The sequence below is a fragment of the Thermobia domestica genome, chromosome 3, assembly GCF_964235325.1.
Source record: "Thermobia domestica chromosome 3, izTheDome1.hap1.1, whole genome shotgun sequence".
Taxonomy (NCBI): Eukaryota; Metazoa; Arthropoda; class Insecta; order Zygentoma; family Lepismatidae; genus Thermobia; species Thermobia domestica.
Window position 1 is genome coordinate 27141771 of NC_137456.1, and position 18624 is coordinate 27160394.

General features: G+C 36.7%; 1 protein-coding gene across 2 annotated transcripts in view; it reads right to left on the reverse strand.

Moving 5' to 3' along the window:
- Positions 1-18624, reverse strand: part of Mrtf (Myocardin-related transcription factor) — a 548717-nt gene that overhangs the window by 420892 nt on the left and 109201 nt on the right. The gene's annotated exons all lie outside the window — the stretch shown is intronic.

The following is an 18624-nucleotide window of genomic DNA, read 5'->3' on the forward strand; positions in this document are numbered from 1 at the left end:
ATCAAACCAGGAACCTCTCATATTAAGACGTCACTATGCTCCCGAACCAATACTTGGCTCGTACCTCTGTCGAGTACCTCCACGAGAATCAAATATACGAAAGAAAAAAGAAAACTATGCTCAAATAATCCGCTCATTATAATGCTACTTTAGAAATTTTGTTCGAACCACAGCGCCCCGTATCATTTATGGCAAGTCATCTGCTACAATGTTTTTAACATGAATACAAGGAAGTTATCACGAACAGAAAGTTCGAGGTTGTTGAGAAGAACAGTGACACTTCCGTTGCCATTTAAACCCAAATTCAGCCCCGAAAGTTGGGGCAGGGGATATATATATATATATATATATATATATATATATATATATATATATATATATATATATATATATATATATATATATATATATATATATACAAAAATACCTATATTAGTGCCGAATACATAATTTTCGTGTTCGCTGAGATGAACCCAAATTCAGCTCTTTATGTCCAAAATTAAACATATTGTCCCCGTGCGAAGAACGGGTATTCTGCTAGTTTATTCTATTTATTTTATCAGGAAAAAGTAAGTGCTAACTTTTCAGAGCCAAAAGAAAAATTTTAAGGTAGAAAACGATGAACATTTCTTTCCTGGGGTTACGAAAAATAAAAACGAAACGAATGGAACACACTGCGAACGACCAAAATACAAACAGCACACTAAAAGGCGAGACATTTTAGTACGTGTATATATGTACACATACACATTTGCACTTTTCCATTCGCTCAGTAGCAAGTCTACAATTTCACTTTCTCACAAAATATATGCCTTTAAAAACGACTTATAGACCCTACCTCTAGTCATAGAAATTAACACTAAGTAATCTTCATGATATTATTTTTTAAAAGTAAAATAAACTATTACGAATATTTTCGTGATAAATGATTTACGAAACTTCACAAGGGTATTGGCACAGTAAGAACGAAATCACCTGAGCCGGTTTTTGACAAAACCGTCCGAAAAAGACCTTGCACCAAAAGTAGAACTACCTTCAGTGGATTTTATCAACATAAATGAGTTATGCCATGTTATTAATAAAAGACATATCTATGAACCATGCACATAATCGCTTGAGCCGTTCTTGAGGAAATTATCCGATAAAGAATCACCTCCAAGAGTAAACTATTCCTTGTTGAGTTTGCCAGGGCAAATGAGTTATGACCTATTATGAGATGATTAATGCAACAATTATTTACGAAATATGCACAAAATTGCCGGAATCCTTTTTTGAGAAAATCATTTGGAAAAAAGCTGGGATTATTTTTCTTGTACAGTCCGCAGCAAAAAAACCTGCAACACGAGCATGTAAGTTTATTGTGGAACGACGAAGTGTTTTGTTCCAAAATAATTGTGTATGGGAGGACAACGAGGGGTGCCACGTAGACGTTATGTTGATTCACTGCGCTGTTATGCGTAATTTCACAATAAACTTACATGCTCATGTTGCAGGTTTTTTTGCTGCGGACTGTACAAGCTATTTACACCATATAATAGGATGTTTAATGAAACACTAATTTGTGTAATATAAACAAAATCGTTAAAGCCGTTTCAAGAAAACTGCATTTTTTTTTTTAATTTTCATAATTCAGTACACTACCCTTATTCTTGGGAGTAGAAACGAAATTCAAAAAATGCCCTTAGAAAATCTTATAGAAAGCTTAAAAGTTACTCTAAAATTTATATCTACAAAAGTATTTCCAAGAATTTATATCTATCTGCATACCATTTGTGCAGTTATTTATTTTTTAATCAGTTCTTACTCAACAATTACTTTGTGTTTGTACGGTATTTTACGTCTCTTTGTTACAGCATTCGTATTTGCTGAATGACTGACCTTGTAGCAGTCAGTAACTTGTGTTCCCTGGACTCGCTCTTCAAGTCCCCTCCTAGGTTGAGAACCACTGTTGTAAAACGTTCCTAAGAAAACAGTTCCTATTTAAACAATATAAAATCAGCATATTTTCTCTTTCTAACTGCATCCAATACAGAAGGTCGATCCGCGTATATGTGTCCAATTTTACACCCGTACCCCTGACCACAGAAGCGACCGAACCAAGTGGTTAAACGCGTGTGCTATATCTGGAGGTCCATTCTATCGTCTGGCAAGCGAAACTGTATATCGTGTGCATCATGGCTCCAAAGGTGAACCGTTTTTGCAAGGGCTACGTAATTGGACTTTTCCACGCCAAATATTCGGTTTCTAAAATTCAAAAGCAGTGCAAAGAAAATGGTTGTGCATTGAGTTCGACGACTATCAAGAACATAATCAAACAGTATAAAAAAGAAGACATACCAGGTAAGCATTCACCCACTAAGGGGTCGAGGAAGCGAACGTGTACCACAGTGATTTTACAAGTAGCTCAGAAGTTGCGGCGAATGGCCTTACAAGAAAATCTCCCTCCGCAACATGTGATGGCAGCTCGACTCCACATACCACAGTAAACCGTTAACCGCGCCCTGAGTGGGAAACTCAACCTCCGGAGGGTCTTTAAAAGTCATGGACATTACCTAAGTGCGGCCCATCGCCGTGAGAGAAAGACCAACAGCAGGCGCCTCTATGAACGCCATCTATCTGGGGAAAAGTGGAAGTTTGTGGCCACTCTAGATGAAGCATGGGTGTATCTATCAGATTGTGGCAAAATTTGCTCGATAACTTACACTTCGCGAGATGCAAAAAGCCGTCCTGCGTTTATCCGTCATTGCAAAGCAACTTTCTCGAAAGGATTTATGATTGTCGCCAGTTACTCTTATCAGGGCAAGTTAACAATTCGTCAGGTCCCTAAAAACTGTAAAATCAACTCTGCATTGTTTCAGCAACATATACTGATCCCAATTTATACAGAAGATCTGCCTCGTTTGTATGGGCATGCCATAAAGGAAGTGTCTGTGCATATTTATAAGGCCTCCTCACATACATCTTGTTCTACCCAGAACTTTCTAAAGCAGATGGAGACAGACATCGGTATTCGTGCTATTCCATTTTATGATATACCAGTGATATCACCAGATGCCAGTCCCATGGATTTCTGCGGGTTTGGTCTACTGAAAAGGGCACTTTCTACTCGTCGTGTCCCTACTCTCGGGGGCCTGTGGAAAGCCTGCCGGGAGGAATGGGAGAAGATTCCACTTCCTGTACTTCGTCGTAGTCTTCTACAGTGGAAGTTACGGTGCAGGGCTATTGCCAGGACACATGGCCATCACATTGAGGCCAACTGATGGTGGTCCCATGGATTTTCATAAGGTTAGTGCTATTTCAAAATTGGACACATATACGCGGATCGACCTTCTGTATTACTCTTTTCTTTTCTTTAAGTACTTCCTCCTTATATTTTCTTAACCCTTGGAACACCAATTTAAAAGGCAATATTGGATCCACATACATTTCTCGTAAGAAATGAGTTTACTTTTCCAGAATAGGCGCCGCCTAAATCGACTATCTCGCCAGACGTATAGCATGCATACAGTGCTATCTAAAATACTGAGTTGAATAGTACTTGAGTCTATTCTGCCAGGAAAAAAAAAAACTAATTCTTTAGCTCCTTCATGGCTAAGCAGTTAGCGTACGCGCCTTTGGCCTGGGAGACCCGGGTTCGATTCCCAGAGGAGCTCATGTCGTTTGGATCCCAACTTAATCAGTAGGTTCCGTCTCATATAGCCTCGCTGCTGAAGGGGACGTTAAACTCAAAATCAACTCAACTCAAAACCAATTCTTTCAAGAGAAATTTACACGGGTAAAAAGTGACTTCCTTGGTGTTCCGAGGATTAACCCAACTAATTTATAAACTGTTCTGTTATCAACACCCACATTCCGAATGCCTCTTATCGTTTTTAATCGTCTTGTTCGTTATGTTGCATAAAGTGCAATATTATACGCGAAAAGTTTAATGAGTCGTCGTCTTAACTCTTTATTTAGAAATCATCACCATTTGTTTTTTCTTCCAAATATTTCTATCATCGTTGTTTTTTCTTCCAAATATTTCTATCATCATTCTTACCTTTGGTTTTATTTCACATCTGAATTTCATGTCTTCACTAATAATATTATCAAAGTCCCGAAAACTAGTCACTTGTTTTACATCTCCCCTTTTGTATCTATCTATCTGATAAAGAACATTTCGTTCCTATCATCTAGGCAAATTAGTTATAACAGAACGACTTCAAGTTTACACCATTTTTGAGGATTTTAGGACATAAGTATTGTAATGATACTATAAACTGGATCAGAAATTATGAAAGTAATAACTTAGAAAAGAGTATGAAAAATTCAGACAGGATCTAAAAGTGACAGCAGAGATGTATACGTATATTTTCGTATTACAAAACCTTATATATATATAATAAAACTCTGATGTTAAGATAAACAAGAACTTGAAAGCAGAAAGGGAAAGTGAAAACAATAGGCAGTATACTCAAAAACAAATTTTAAAAAAATGGAAAATCTTACAAATATAGAAAAGAGACCTTTAATAAGGTAAGGAGCGGCTAGATATCAAAGTCAATGTCGAGTCTAGAGCTCTCTCTACGAAAAACTTATTGGCTCACTGGCTTTAATCGAACTTTAGCTCTCGTCTCGAGTGCATTAATCGTGAATGAAGATTGAATAATTACGCCGCTGGTTGTCAGAGTCATCTCTGATGCGCTGGGTCCCTGATTTGATCCCAGCTCGTGCAAAACGGACCATGTGGAGAACAAACACCGCGTGTCTGGGGGTTCCTGGGAATTTTTCCGTTCCCTCCCATTTCCTCAATTTCACATCTCTTTCATTTTCACAACCTTCCACTAGCGTCGGAGCATATTCATGGGAGCCCGTGCGCAGCTTTGCATATATGCAAAGTCTACTTTGAAATTGTATTGCACCATGTAGCTTCTAGTTCGGACATAGAAAAGCACCTTTGCGTATGACCTAAGATGCCCTTTTACTAATAAAGTTCTGAATTTGCCGCTAGATGTTATAGTAAGCCAGCGTCTTACTTGCTACACGCAGACACAAATATTGTCATCTTTGAGCTGCGACATATTGTCATCTTTGAGTTTTCTTTGCTCGTTTAGGTGGACACATTTTGAGCTGTTGACTTGTGTTAGACAGAAGAGTAATGAGTGCAAAAGTGCAAGTACGCTTACATTCGTCGGGTCTCATTGGTTCTATCTGGTTTTAATGGACTTTGCAGATATCAACGCGCAACTTTGCACAGACCCTATACCAAACACCATAACATATCTCACAGACCCCATATTATCTGCATTAAGTTTTTTTTTTTAAATCCCGTGTTTCCTACACCGAAATCACTCCAAACTTAAAAAAAAAAAAGTCTGATCAGAAAAATGGCGCGTTAAAGGGTTAAACTTGAAATAATAATAACCATGTAAATAAGATCATACTGATATGCTCTAAGTTGAAGTAAATATACTCGGTACGCTGACAGTGTCGGTTCAAACCTTGTACGACTAATGTGCTTTCACTGGATTTAATCATAAACTTAAAATTGTTTTGATAGGTAACTCATTTCAAGAGCTATGACTAATAATTTTGTAAAACTGATATTGCTTTTAACATCAGACGATCATTTCTTTTGCTAATTAAGTAAATACATAACTAAGATCAAACTTCCTATCATAAATAAAACAAATATTCATTAATAATTATTATCCTAATATAAAATGTATTTCTCTCTTTTTTATATATCGCTTTTGTTACCTGAGTTATTATTTCATTTAATATTATAGAAGCATTGGTTTTAGTCCGTTTTTAAAAGAAATTTATAACACAACACAGCCTTGCACTAACATACATTGCTAAAATACAGAGAACAGGGAGCAGCATACAATGTTTATCTTAAACGAAATGTCTTTCACGTCCGAAAATTATGCCTCCTTTAATTATATTGAAGACTTAAAAGCTTTATAGCTATTGCGGATTATAAAAACTCATCCTCTCCCCCCCTCTCTCTCTTTTACACACACACACACACACACACTAATAATTATATATAACGCATTGGAGATAAACAAACTCAAAACTGCCCTATGCTCTTCGAATTCGACTGAAGTTTTCAATGGTAAAAGATCGTTAGGAAACAGACATATATATTTAGAATCAATGTCAACAATTATAGAATGTTTTAGTGACGTCAAAAGGAAGATACGCATAGGCCTTCCTCCACCTGACAACTCGCCAACAACAAGAACTATTCATCACCAGACAACTACACTTCAAACCAAATAAAATAAGCATTTGACACATAAACACACGCATCTATATACGGGAGTGTAAGAGAGAGAGGGGGTGAAAGAAATAATTACTGACCGTAGTTACGTAACTTATTCTGCTTCCATACCCAACTAACAGCTACAGTTTTAGCGTTAATTCCACCCACCCAGCTGAGGATGAACGAGACTTTCCGAAATCGAACTCAGCCTACGGGAAAAATATACGCCAAATGGACTTTTAAAAAAAAAAAAAAAAAAAAAAAGTATGTCTTCCGTTTGTGGATATGAATACAAATTCACACCGTAACACATTTTTCTGATATTATAATACGACAAATCGTGTCAGATGCAAAATTTAAATGGTCGCGCAGACAAAATGTTTGGAAACACTGATTGCAGTGTTGTCAGAATTAGCTTTGCAACTTTCGAAAAGTATCTGCTTAAACCAGTCATTTCCAACTGGCGAGTGTGTCACGTACGAGTGAGTTTTTACAATCCGAAAAAGCAGGAAAAAGTACAATGAAATGACAATGACGGTTGGTGAATTTTAAGAAATGTCGAGTGTTGGAGTAAGAAAAATCAGAGACAGAAGGTAGAAATTATACTCACAAAATAACCAATATAACTGGGCACACAAATTTTGTATTTAAAAAAAGCGAATAAATAAAATAAAATTTAAAAAAATAAATTGAACGCACATTACTTACAGCCTCTCTAGGGTTATTTGAGGCGTAATAGTGAAACATATCTGGTGGAAACAACTCTGCTGCCACCAGGCGCGCACCCACAAATTTTTGTTGGGAGGAGATCCAATATTAGAAGACACTACGCCTATGTACTATTGAACAGGTATTATTCTGCACCCGAAAAGACGATATAAGTAGTTGGAAAAACATCCACTTGTATTTTCAGGGAAAAAATGATAGAACTAGATTGTATAAGAGAAAGAATACAGATGAAGTGAAAGATCAAATGTTCATACTACACCAACCATTTCCCTGTTAAACAATACAGTTTATTGAATAAGTGTACAAATGTATGTTCATTTAGAATTTATTTTTGGGGGGAAAGGGGTAGTTCGGACCGGTGGACTTTCCCACCCACCCACGGGTGCGCTCCGAGCTAACACTTTGTAACTTACCACACATTTCTCTTGCTTCTCTCTTCCATTTATTCTTTTTTTGTGGAATATACTTCCTTGGTCCTGTCATAATCAATCTGATTTCTTATCTATATATCTAAAAATGAAAGTGACTATGTTTGACTAATAACTCTTGAATCACGAGACTTATCTCGATCAAATTTTCAACATAGATGAGGTTTGGGCCTGGGATGGTTTTTATCATTTCACTTTGGGGAAGGGAGAGATATATAAAAAATGATCGAAAATGACCGATATTAGTGTCGAATTCATAGTTTTTGGGGTCGCTGAGATGAACAGTGACACTTCCGATGCCGTTTAAATACTAATTCAGCCCCGCAACTTCGGGGAGAGGGGTAGATATATAAAAATGATCGAAATCAGTGTGTTTCAGTAAATTTACAAAGTAAATCACTAACGGAACATAGGCCTATTACTAATTTTTCTTATTTTAATCCAGTGAAGCGGATAGCTGACGCTAGTCACATTAATATATCTTTCAAAATTTGAAATAGTCTCGTGTGCAGAAGAAAGTTCAATTTTTTCTATCTTCAAATTGCTCAAAGAAATTACAACAAATGGCACTGCTTTACTGAAGAAAGATTCATAACCGGGAAAGGATATTCATAATTCTTGTATTATGATTCTAAATACAGTTTTATTAATATGCGGCTTATAAATGACTGTAAAAGAAGCCTACATTACCTATATACGCTAATAACTAATCCATAAATGCGTGTTTCCTTTCATTTGTTTTCTAATGTAGTACATATTTTTCTTCTTGCTTGGTAACTCTGAGATCACTTTTTAACACGTTCGCTGCGGCAGTGTAAAACTGAGTTTGGATCTCAGTGTTATACGAGTCACGTGTCGCCAGTGACTCGTGTAGCACTGCCGTGTCGTGACAAAACGCTGTAACTTTGGCGAAGAAGTTTTGCGAAAATGAGCCTTAAAGTTTTCATCCGAAAATGTGATCTGTATCGTGTAGAAATAGTGTATCTTGACTTTGGAAACACGTGGTTACATGTAATGTTACGTAAATGCATGTTGTGTGATTAAATTTGGTGAAAATTGATTGGTTGGCCATTAATGCCTAGTTACACTGGTTCTACACGATACAGATCACATTTTCGGATGAAAACTTTAAGGCTCATTTTCGCAAAACTTCTTCGCCAAAGTTACAGCGTTTTGTCACGACACGGCAGAGCACGTGGATGCTAGTAATATTCAAAATCTGTACAAAGGAAAATACCACAAACGAGCAGAGGTAATAGAATGCATAAAACCGCACAGCACAGAAATGAAATATCGTACGAGCCACTGGTGACTTGTAACGCAGCGAACGTGAAGTTCCATTATATTGGTTAGGTTCAGCAATCACAAAAACAACCACTCTTCTCTTTCAAAAATATGAACAAATTAAGTAAATTTCATTTGCTGATTTCTGATATATTTCAGAAATTTTATATGGTGCAAAAAGTTTTTTTTCACTGAAAACCATGTCGCCTTGCACGAGTATTACAACAACAAAAACCCCTTTAAGTTCTAGAATGGAAGAAAGCTGATTTAATATTCGCTCCAATACTCCGTACTGCAGAATCTGGTCGTTGTAAACTCGTTGTAACACAATACAAATTAGTGACACTGTAATAGACTGTTTTCTCGTTTTTGAACAATTTATCACTTTTGAACCGAAGGGTATTTAAACTGACAAAGTTCAGTATCCTGGAGAAAATGTCCGTTTGATTGCAGACGGAAAGAAGGAAAACAAACAGGAAGAATTTTATATATATATATATATATATATATATATATATATATATATATATATATATATATATATATATATATATATATATATATATATATATATATGAGAACACAGAAGAATTAGAAATAATTGGTAAGTACGAGGAAATGTACAAGGAGATGAAATCTATGGAACTCCGGAGGAAACAAGGGGGTATTACGATGGTAGTAGAAAATGGGAATAGGAATGTAGTCAGACAGAGGAGTGAAGTCTTAGGAAGATGGAAAGAATATGTCGAGGACTTCTATGAGAGTAGAGATGAACGTTGAAGTAAAAAATGAAGTTCGCGAGTATGATATAGGGTTTAATACCCTTCAGGATGATTTTTGAAAAAAAGTCATATGCGAGATTAGGAATGGAACGGCAACGGAGACAGATAATATACCAATCAAATTCATTAAGAACATGGAGGACAATGAGAAGAAAGAATCGTTCCGACTCTGCAACGAAATATATAAAACAATGAGTGGCCAAAAGATTTCCTGAAGACAATCACGGTATCGTTGGGTAAGAAATCGAACCCAAAGAGATGTGATGACTACAGAATATTAGTCTCATATTGCATGCAACAAAAATCATGCTTCCAACACTGAACAGAAGGTTGTACGGCAGAACAAATGAAGATGATGAGGAGGAACAGTTCGGGTTTAGGAGAGGCAAGAGCACAAGAGATGCAACTGGCTTAAGGATAATCGATGAAAGGTATATAGAAAAAGGGAAATATTTATGTTGTATTTATTGAAAAAAAAAAAAAAAGGATTTTGACCGCATGAAATGGGAATTATTGTTGGGATCCTAAAGAAGATTGGGTTGGAATGCAAAGATTGGAGACTCATAAGAAACTTAAATATGAACCAACAAATAAGGTTATGAATAGGAGTGAAAATGATAGACGAGAGTGCAATTGGAAGGAGAGTTCGTCAAGAATGTTGTCTCTCGATAACTTTTTTTTCTATCTAAAAGAGATAGTGAAAAACATGTTTATTTTAGCTTTGTAATCACTAGCAGATCCAGAAGAATGGTCTGGAAGGGGCGGACTGATCCTGGACGATGTATGTATGCTCAAAAGATGTAAAGTTCCACAATATAGACTCTAAGTATGGAGTTTTATAATGTAAACTCGAAATATGGAGTTATATAACGTGCTACTTGAGCTCCCTCGTGCTAAGCGGTTAGCGTACGCACTTTTGGTGACGGAGCCCCGACTTCCAACTTTGTAGCACATAGCCGTTTTCTGTCAATGTGAAGGCGGTCGCAATGGTGGTACTGAATTCTGGGCAGTCACTAAAACGCCTGTAAAATACGATGGTTTTTGTACAACAGCGCTGAAGAACTTGAAAATTTTCGCACATGTCGAAGAATGGATTTCGAACCTACCATTTTCATTCTTATTCACACAAAGAAAGCACAAACAACTGGAGAAAGTGAATATATTAAAATTAATCTATACATCCACATCTTTACTATCAGCCCTTTTAAGACAGTAAATATTAATATGAGAGATCAACAACAATGGGAAGCTTTTAGAAATTACAAAATGAACCAGTTTGCAAAAATAAATAAATAAATAAAGCCATAACCAACAATAAAATTGTTAGCTGTGATTTTTTTCGAAAGCGCGGTGCAAATAAGACATGATTCCAACCTTCACCATCGTGGTTGAGGAAAATTCAAGTTAGAACATTCCGCCTCGAAATTCGAATCTGGTACACAAATGGTTAGCGTTCTTCACTTTTGGTGTCAGAATCCTGGGCTTGATATCATATTTCCGGTAAATATATATATATATATATATATATATATATATATATATATATCTAGGTATATATGGTTAGGGTTCTCTGATAACAATAGGTCTACATCTTGTATAGCCTCGATGCTGACAGAGATGCTAAACACCAAAAACAGCAAACAAATCGAACCTAAACCCTCCCAAATAAGAAAGCTACCGTTCACCTACGCCCACCTATAAATTCTTCCTAAGTTAGAAATCTACTTCTAAGTTATTGATCAAAATCGTGTACTATTATTGGGTGAGTACGAACAGTTACTAGTAACTGGACAAAAGAAAATTAAAAATGTTGTTTATACTAGATATTTAAGAGCATAGGTAAATTTTAAAATCACATTTAAAATGCAACACGGAAGGGTTCCAAAAAAGTTAATAATGCAAGGACACATTCAATCGAGTCAACTTAGAGCAAAATGCACGACTAGCTCCTACGCAGAGCGCATTCAGTCTGATCATTATGGAGAACCTTTGGCTAGCAAGTGGGATGGCCATAATCCAAGACCTAGGTGTGCCAAAGTAACCGCAGATTTTTCTTCCTTCCTGTCCTACGTTCCAGGTCTAACCGTCGCCGGCGACGCTTATGCATTTGGATAACTTCCTACAAAGATCTCTCTTGGCAAGGGTTGGTGTAGGTTTAATGAGCTTTACGCACCACTTGCCTGCCCACCTGAATGCATTAAGAAGGGGATGCTTGTGCTGCAGTTTTCACCTACTTTTCAAGCGTCTTGGTTGTAGAATCATTCACATAACCAACTTAATACGCTACCACCTTGAATATTTCTAGAATATGATCAGTGTTTCCTGAAAAGGGTCAGTATTCACATTTTAATCTCTCTCATTCTAAATTGGGAACACCAATGCCCAACCCTACACTGTGTCAACGGTATTCAATGTAAAATAATGCAAATTGGTTGATATATTTAATTCCTGAAACAGTAATATAATTACTTAACTTTTAAGAACAAAATGTTTTAAATTTGGTGTCTGATTTGATTTTAGTATCCCTTTCAGCTGTGAGGTTATGTGAGACGTGGACCTACAGCATAACATCTTATCCATATAAGCTCCCGCCGGGAATCGAACTCACGTCAATGTTTTAATCAATTACATTACTCGTAATATATTAATAAAAGAAAGCGTAAACTATTTATAAGAGTGAATAATCTTGCCCTACTCTAGCATACTCTAGCATCAGTGTTTTTGTCGTTGTTTTAACATTCCATTATTCCTGTGCAATTATCCGTCATCATTTTATAAATAAAAGGACAAAGGTTAAGATAAATACTCGTAAATAAAGGTAAATCCGTGTCAAGTAGTCCAGGAGAGAATAAATTTTTGCTTTGAAAACAATTTTCTTTAAAAATAATTTTTGATGTGCAGTTACCTTACCATGTGATGTGCAGTTCAAAACAACCGTTATTTTAATTTTAGTGAGTTTAGGTTTCGAGTGGCAGCCATATTTGTTTTCGAAGATGCGCCATTCGGTGGTGGTCTAAAAGATCACCGAATCGGAAGTATCTCAGATCCTAGATGTTCTATCGATGTGGAACAAAAATCAAAATGGTCAGCAAAGTATAAGGTACAAGACTATGTTTAGCCATTGTCGTCCATGAAGTATAGGAGCGTGAAAAGTAGGTTTGAAAAAAGAGAGTCTTCATCCCGGCGAAATTAAAATACCGCTAATTTTACAGTAATTATGTGATATCTTCAAATAGATAAAAGATAATCGAAATGTGGAACAAGAGCGCCCTAGACAATATTATTTTACATGAGAAACCGTTATCACGACTCACTTATCTGCTTTCGATTTCGTGCCATTTTGAAAATCGGCATTTATTTTCGCGTTTCTAAACAGCTGAAAACGGAAAACCACTAGGTGACTTGTGATAACGGTACCTTACGCAAAATAATATTGTCTAGGGAGCTCTTGTTCCATATTTCAATTATCTTTTTATCTATTGGAAGATACCACATAATTACTGTAAAATTAGCGGTATTTTAATTTCACCGGGATGAAGACTCTTAAGCAGACGACTTTTACATGAAGGCAAATGATCAGGACGGTGAGCGTTTCTGGATAAAGAGGTCTGACATAGAAGTGCTCATTCACCAAATTTCAACCCTTTGACGTGCCCCCCCCCTTTTTTTACAGAAATTGTTAAAAATTCAGAAAAGTGAAAAGGGTGCGTACTTCACAAGTATACCTAGTATATCTCTGATGGGGTACCGTACCTGATAAAAATATACAATTCCTCCTCACAACAGCTCTATGAGTTTATAACAAAAAATTAGGAGTTTCAGATTTGACTATATGTACCTTTATTATTAACACAAACATATACCTACAAATAAGCATAGGCAGAAGTACGGATAACCGACAGTTTGCTGTATAATTATATATAGGCAGTGGATGAATGAGTACCTTGAGAAAACCCACGGACAAGATGTTGTCCACAACTTACTTAGCCAGGGATCGAATCAGAGATCCACGCACCAGAGGGAAGTGTTCTACCGTTGAGTCACCGTGCTATTGAGCCAAATAATATATATTTTACGTCTTTTGAAATGGATTTTGCTCCGTAGATGTCCATGCTATTTCCTAGGATTATGTTAGTACGTCCACGTGGTAACTTTTGAACGAAAGTAAATTTTTGATTATTTTGTTTGCATCAGGTAGGTAGAATGATTATTTCAGATGACTGCTTTAAAGGAGTGAGCATCTTCATGAGTAAAGGTGGCTATCCATTTTCCATTATTGAAAGAAATGTGTATAATATTGTGGAATGCTAGAAATTACACACCGCGCCGTTATGGCAGCAAACAACCTTCTGCGTGACATCTATCGGACAAAAATGAAACTTACACAAGTTATCCTTTTTACAGTATTTAGCAGATTTTATTTAATATCAATATAACTTTACTATCTCATATCAAAAGAACTATTTTTTCTTCTCTTCTGATCTCTGCATCTTTTCTGAAACATCATACGTTTCCTCTCCTACACTCACTTAAACGAAATGAAACGATAAAGAATTTCACTCACATTTTCATTAACTTTTAAAAATCCAAGATATACGAGGTGTGATTGGAAAGTTTTAAGACAAGTGGCGCCACTGTTGAAGAGAAGTAGATATAATCGCCCGTTAGCATGGAAACGGTGGCTTGGTGTGTCCTTAATAAGTACTGCAAGAATCACTGCGATATCTTCGTTCAGTACAGCGTAGCAACCAGTTGAGTGTGGGCGTGTGTATGTGTTGTGGCGGATTTATTAACTGCGCAAAATTGATGAAAAACTGGAACGTGTCCCAGGATCTGCTTAATCGGGCCGAATCGACCCCGGAATTGTTAAATAGGGTAATGCAAGATTCACCGACTTCTACCGGTTTCCTAAATTAAGACTGTCGCTGAAAGGGACGAGATTTGAATCAATTGAAGACATCCAGGTAAGAACGGAGAGAGTTCTTCACATTTTTACGAAAGATAATTTTCAGAAATGCTTCTAGATGTGGAAACACCGTTGAAATCGATGTGTTCGTGAAATCGATGGGCCTACTTTGAAGGAAATCCATCATAATAATATGTAAGTACTGTTATTTTTAAATTACACGTTCAGTCTTAAAACTTTCCAATCACACCTCGTATATCTTATGATCTCATTAATTTGTTAAAAATGCAACTTGGATCCCCCATTAAGCAATAGATCTCGGTTCCTATAGCCTCCATGATGATAAACAACAGTCACGTCAATTTGTAATACTCCAGCTCCCCAACTGTCCTCATGACTCTAGGTGGAAGCCGCAATGCCAAAACCATCCAATGAATACGAACGGTCATCCGTCTTACCTCGGACCAAACTTGGCACTGCTTGACTTCACTGATCTCACGAGAAGAGGTATTCCAGTACGGCTAGGCCACTGGCAGCGCTCTTGAAACTTACGCCTCTGGCAATATGACCTTGACACTTGCATGCTGACTCGCGCCAATGGATGCTGCCTTGAACCATATCGATGCTTGTCAATTTCGAACTTCAGCTATATTTATCAGCCAAATTTAAAAGCATCCTAGGTAAACCATAATTTACCTTCACATTTTTTTAAGTACTATTCGATCACGTCTTTCTGAGTATTAATATTCACGGACGAACCTAGTGATGAGCAAATGCAAGACCAAGGCCAAGATCCGGCTGGTCTTGGTCTTGCACTGGAACCTTTGGTCCTGATCTTGGTCTTGCACACCCAATCTTGGTCTTGGTGCAAGAGTCTTGCAAGTCTTGCTTTTAAGAAATCTTATGCTTTTCATACGTAAATTTTAATCTGGATAAACTCTACATTGCGCCAATAGTAACGGAAATACAATGTAGTTTCTAAATGAAATATAGTTTACCTTCGTGCAAGTATGATGATAGTTTACAACATAGGTGATTTTGTACTTTTTTTTTATGGTTTCCCACGCTTTACTACTTATAAGATAAATTACAAAACGTTTCGTAATCTTTTTATATTTTTAACAGATTCAATACTCTACTGGTTCCCAAATTGGGGAGACGCATGAAAGAAAATAAAGACGGCACAGATTACTGAAATACCATAAATTGCTAAATTATTTTTACACTCTAAAGGCGTCAGTTTTTTTTTTTTTTTTTTTTTTTTAATTTTCAATTACGATAAGCTAATCTTTGTATTGAACAAACTTCCAATCAAATACTGAGATTTTATTTTACTGATTCCAATATGCATTCTATGGAACAGAAACATGGACATTTGGCAAAAGCGATGAAAAAATGTTAGAGGCTTTCGATAAAGGAGACAATTAGCTGGGTTGAACGGAAAACGAATGAGAAGGTGTTAGAAATAGTAGCAGTAGGAGAGAAAAGAAGAATTTTAGATCTAATTAAGAGGAGGAAAACAAACTGGTTGGGACATTGGCTGAGGAGGAACTTTATTATGAGGGACATGTTAGAGAATATGGTGGAAGGAAAGAGAGGGAGGGCAAAAGGAGACTGTAGTTGCAGGAAGGTATTGAAACAGAAAATTATTACGTCAAGACGAAGAGACTAGCTGAGGACCACCGTATATCGAAGCTTCTGAGTTTCAACAAGTGACCTGTCAATAATGGCAGAATAGCTATGCTGATGATATGTTAGCAATATTGGCCAAAATAGAGAAAAATTAAAATAATAACTATTATAATCAAACCTCTTAATATTTTAGAATAACTTGAGTAAAAACTGAAAACGACTCAACTGTCCACATCTTTTGTGTAAACTCAACTTATACAAATAGTTTTGGCTTATTTTAGAAATACAAAAACACAGCATCAAACTCCAAGTTATTTGAACTAACTGCACAAAATCACTCTCACTTGTGAATATGGACTATTAATTGTTGTATCGCTCAATCCTCGTGTGCCATATACCTGAGGCGGTTAAAAGTTATATTGGTAAACAATTATTCAACGTATAAGCACCCGCCCACGAAATCAAACTTGCGGTCACATACACAAGTTTTTGTCAATGTCATGCAAATGTTATTTCGATATTAATTTTTTGAGCACACATTAAATATATCTAACGGATGCTTGATCCTTGGAGCCAAGGCCATACCCATGTAGTCGGCACCTATGGTGTACGGAATTACCGATGTTCAATACTACATTTTTCTTTAGTTTTAGAAGAACACCACTAATATGTTTTGAAATGATGTAATATCTAGTTTTACGTGACACGGTTATGCACCGAGTCTAAGAGAGATGGTAATGATGAGAAATGAATGAAATGGTGGAATAAAGTAGGAGGAAACGGAAAACCCCGAGAAAACTTACGCACACGGTCTCTATCCACCAAGAAAGCTCACATGGTGCAAGCTGGGATCGAACCAGGGACCTCACAACCAAAGATAAATGCTCTACCACTGAGCCGGTACTTGTGCAAGAAGACTCTTTCGCAAGAGTCTTAGTCTTGGTCTTGCATCGGGATTCTTGGTCTTGGTTTTGCATGCAAGACTCTTGCGCTCATCACTAGAAGAACCATACAATGAAAGACTATATGGCTCATTACGAAAACCGTACTAAGAGATTTTTTTAAAAAATTTTAAATTATTCTGCCATATTCAAGCCACGTTTAATATATTTTACAAGAGGAGATTATTTTGTTGGCATTAGTTTGAACGTGTCCTTGAGACTTGGTACCTGCATGAATAACTAATATTTTGCAGCTGCACTTCCAAACAACAAAGATGTGATCACACCAGCCAACTGGAAACATAGGCTAATGCGTTCTTTGTTAAGTCTTCTTCTTTGAACAATTTGCTTTCAAACGAAACTGCTCCCTTGCCAATTTTTCCAAAACATGTCCCACACGAAATAGACATACACCGACACGAAAGACGTTCAGGAAGGTCAAGAAAAATGTTGAAGAAAGACATACGTACACATTCGCACGTCAAAATGTCTTGACACTTGGTCAACAAAATCATCTTCCCCGCCTTGCTTCACAAGTGTTACCTTCATTTTTATCTGGTGCCTTCATCGGTGGTCTAGTGGCTAGCCCACATGCTATTAGTGCACGAGGTTCGGATCTGGGTTTTGATCTCACTTGCAGAGCTTTGCTGCTGTCACATGTAGCAACTAGGAAACGAAATGGTGATATCAACTCACCACGGTTTATTCTAGGGATGGGCAAAACAGGTTTGGTTTGCACTGAAACAGGTTTTGGTTTTCTTCAAGAACTTGTTCGCTTTTTCACCAAAACCGGTTTCTCGTTTCTCTGATGCGTTTCAATTACTAGAATTTATAATTAGAAGTGGAAAGGACTTCAAAAATACTGAAACACTCTCGAAAATGTATTATTCATATGTACGCACTAAGCTGGAATATGCTGTCGTGATTTGGAACCCCAGCAAGATTATCGCCAACAAATTGAAAGTTAATCAAAATTTCTAAGGTATTTGATATGCAAAATAACTGGAATTTATCCCTCACTGGAAAGTCATAATACACTGATAGACAATTTTAATATATACTCATTAGAAGAAAAGTGTAATATTGCCGATCTGGTATTCCTGCAAAAAGTATTTAAAAATGAATTCGATTGTTCAAACTTTATATCTTCATTATGTTTCTTCAGTTAGAACTAGAACCAAAAACACAGGTCTCTTTTATTGCAAAAAGGATAGGACCACCATAATGCTCAAATCACCAATCTAGAGCACATCCTCTTTATATAACAAATTATGTCAAAAACATGATGAAACTGATATATGTACAATGCCCTGTAAAGCAGGGCGCAAAATTTCTGGTCGCTGGTCGCCAATGGCGACTAGAAATTTAGAGCTGACGACGAGTGTTCAGTAGGAATGGTTTCTGTATAAACTCACAGGGCAGCCAGTTTCTTTTTCGCACGAAAACAAAGAATGAGATATCTTCACAACGGACATGAAAGTGAAGGTTCACAACGTTGTAATTCGTCACTCCTTTCCTACCTTCAACCGAAAACTTCATTACGAGATTCCCAAATTTGCTTCCAATTGCTACATTTTGGGCAGTTTTGCCGACAATTTCCATCAACGGCTTTTCACTTAAGGACTTTGATCCGAAACCTGCAATCGACAACTGATACTTCAGTGCAAAGAGG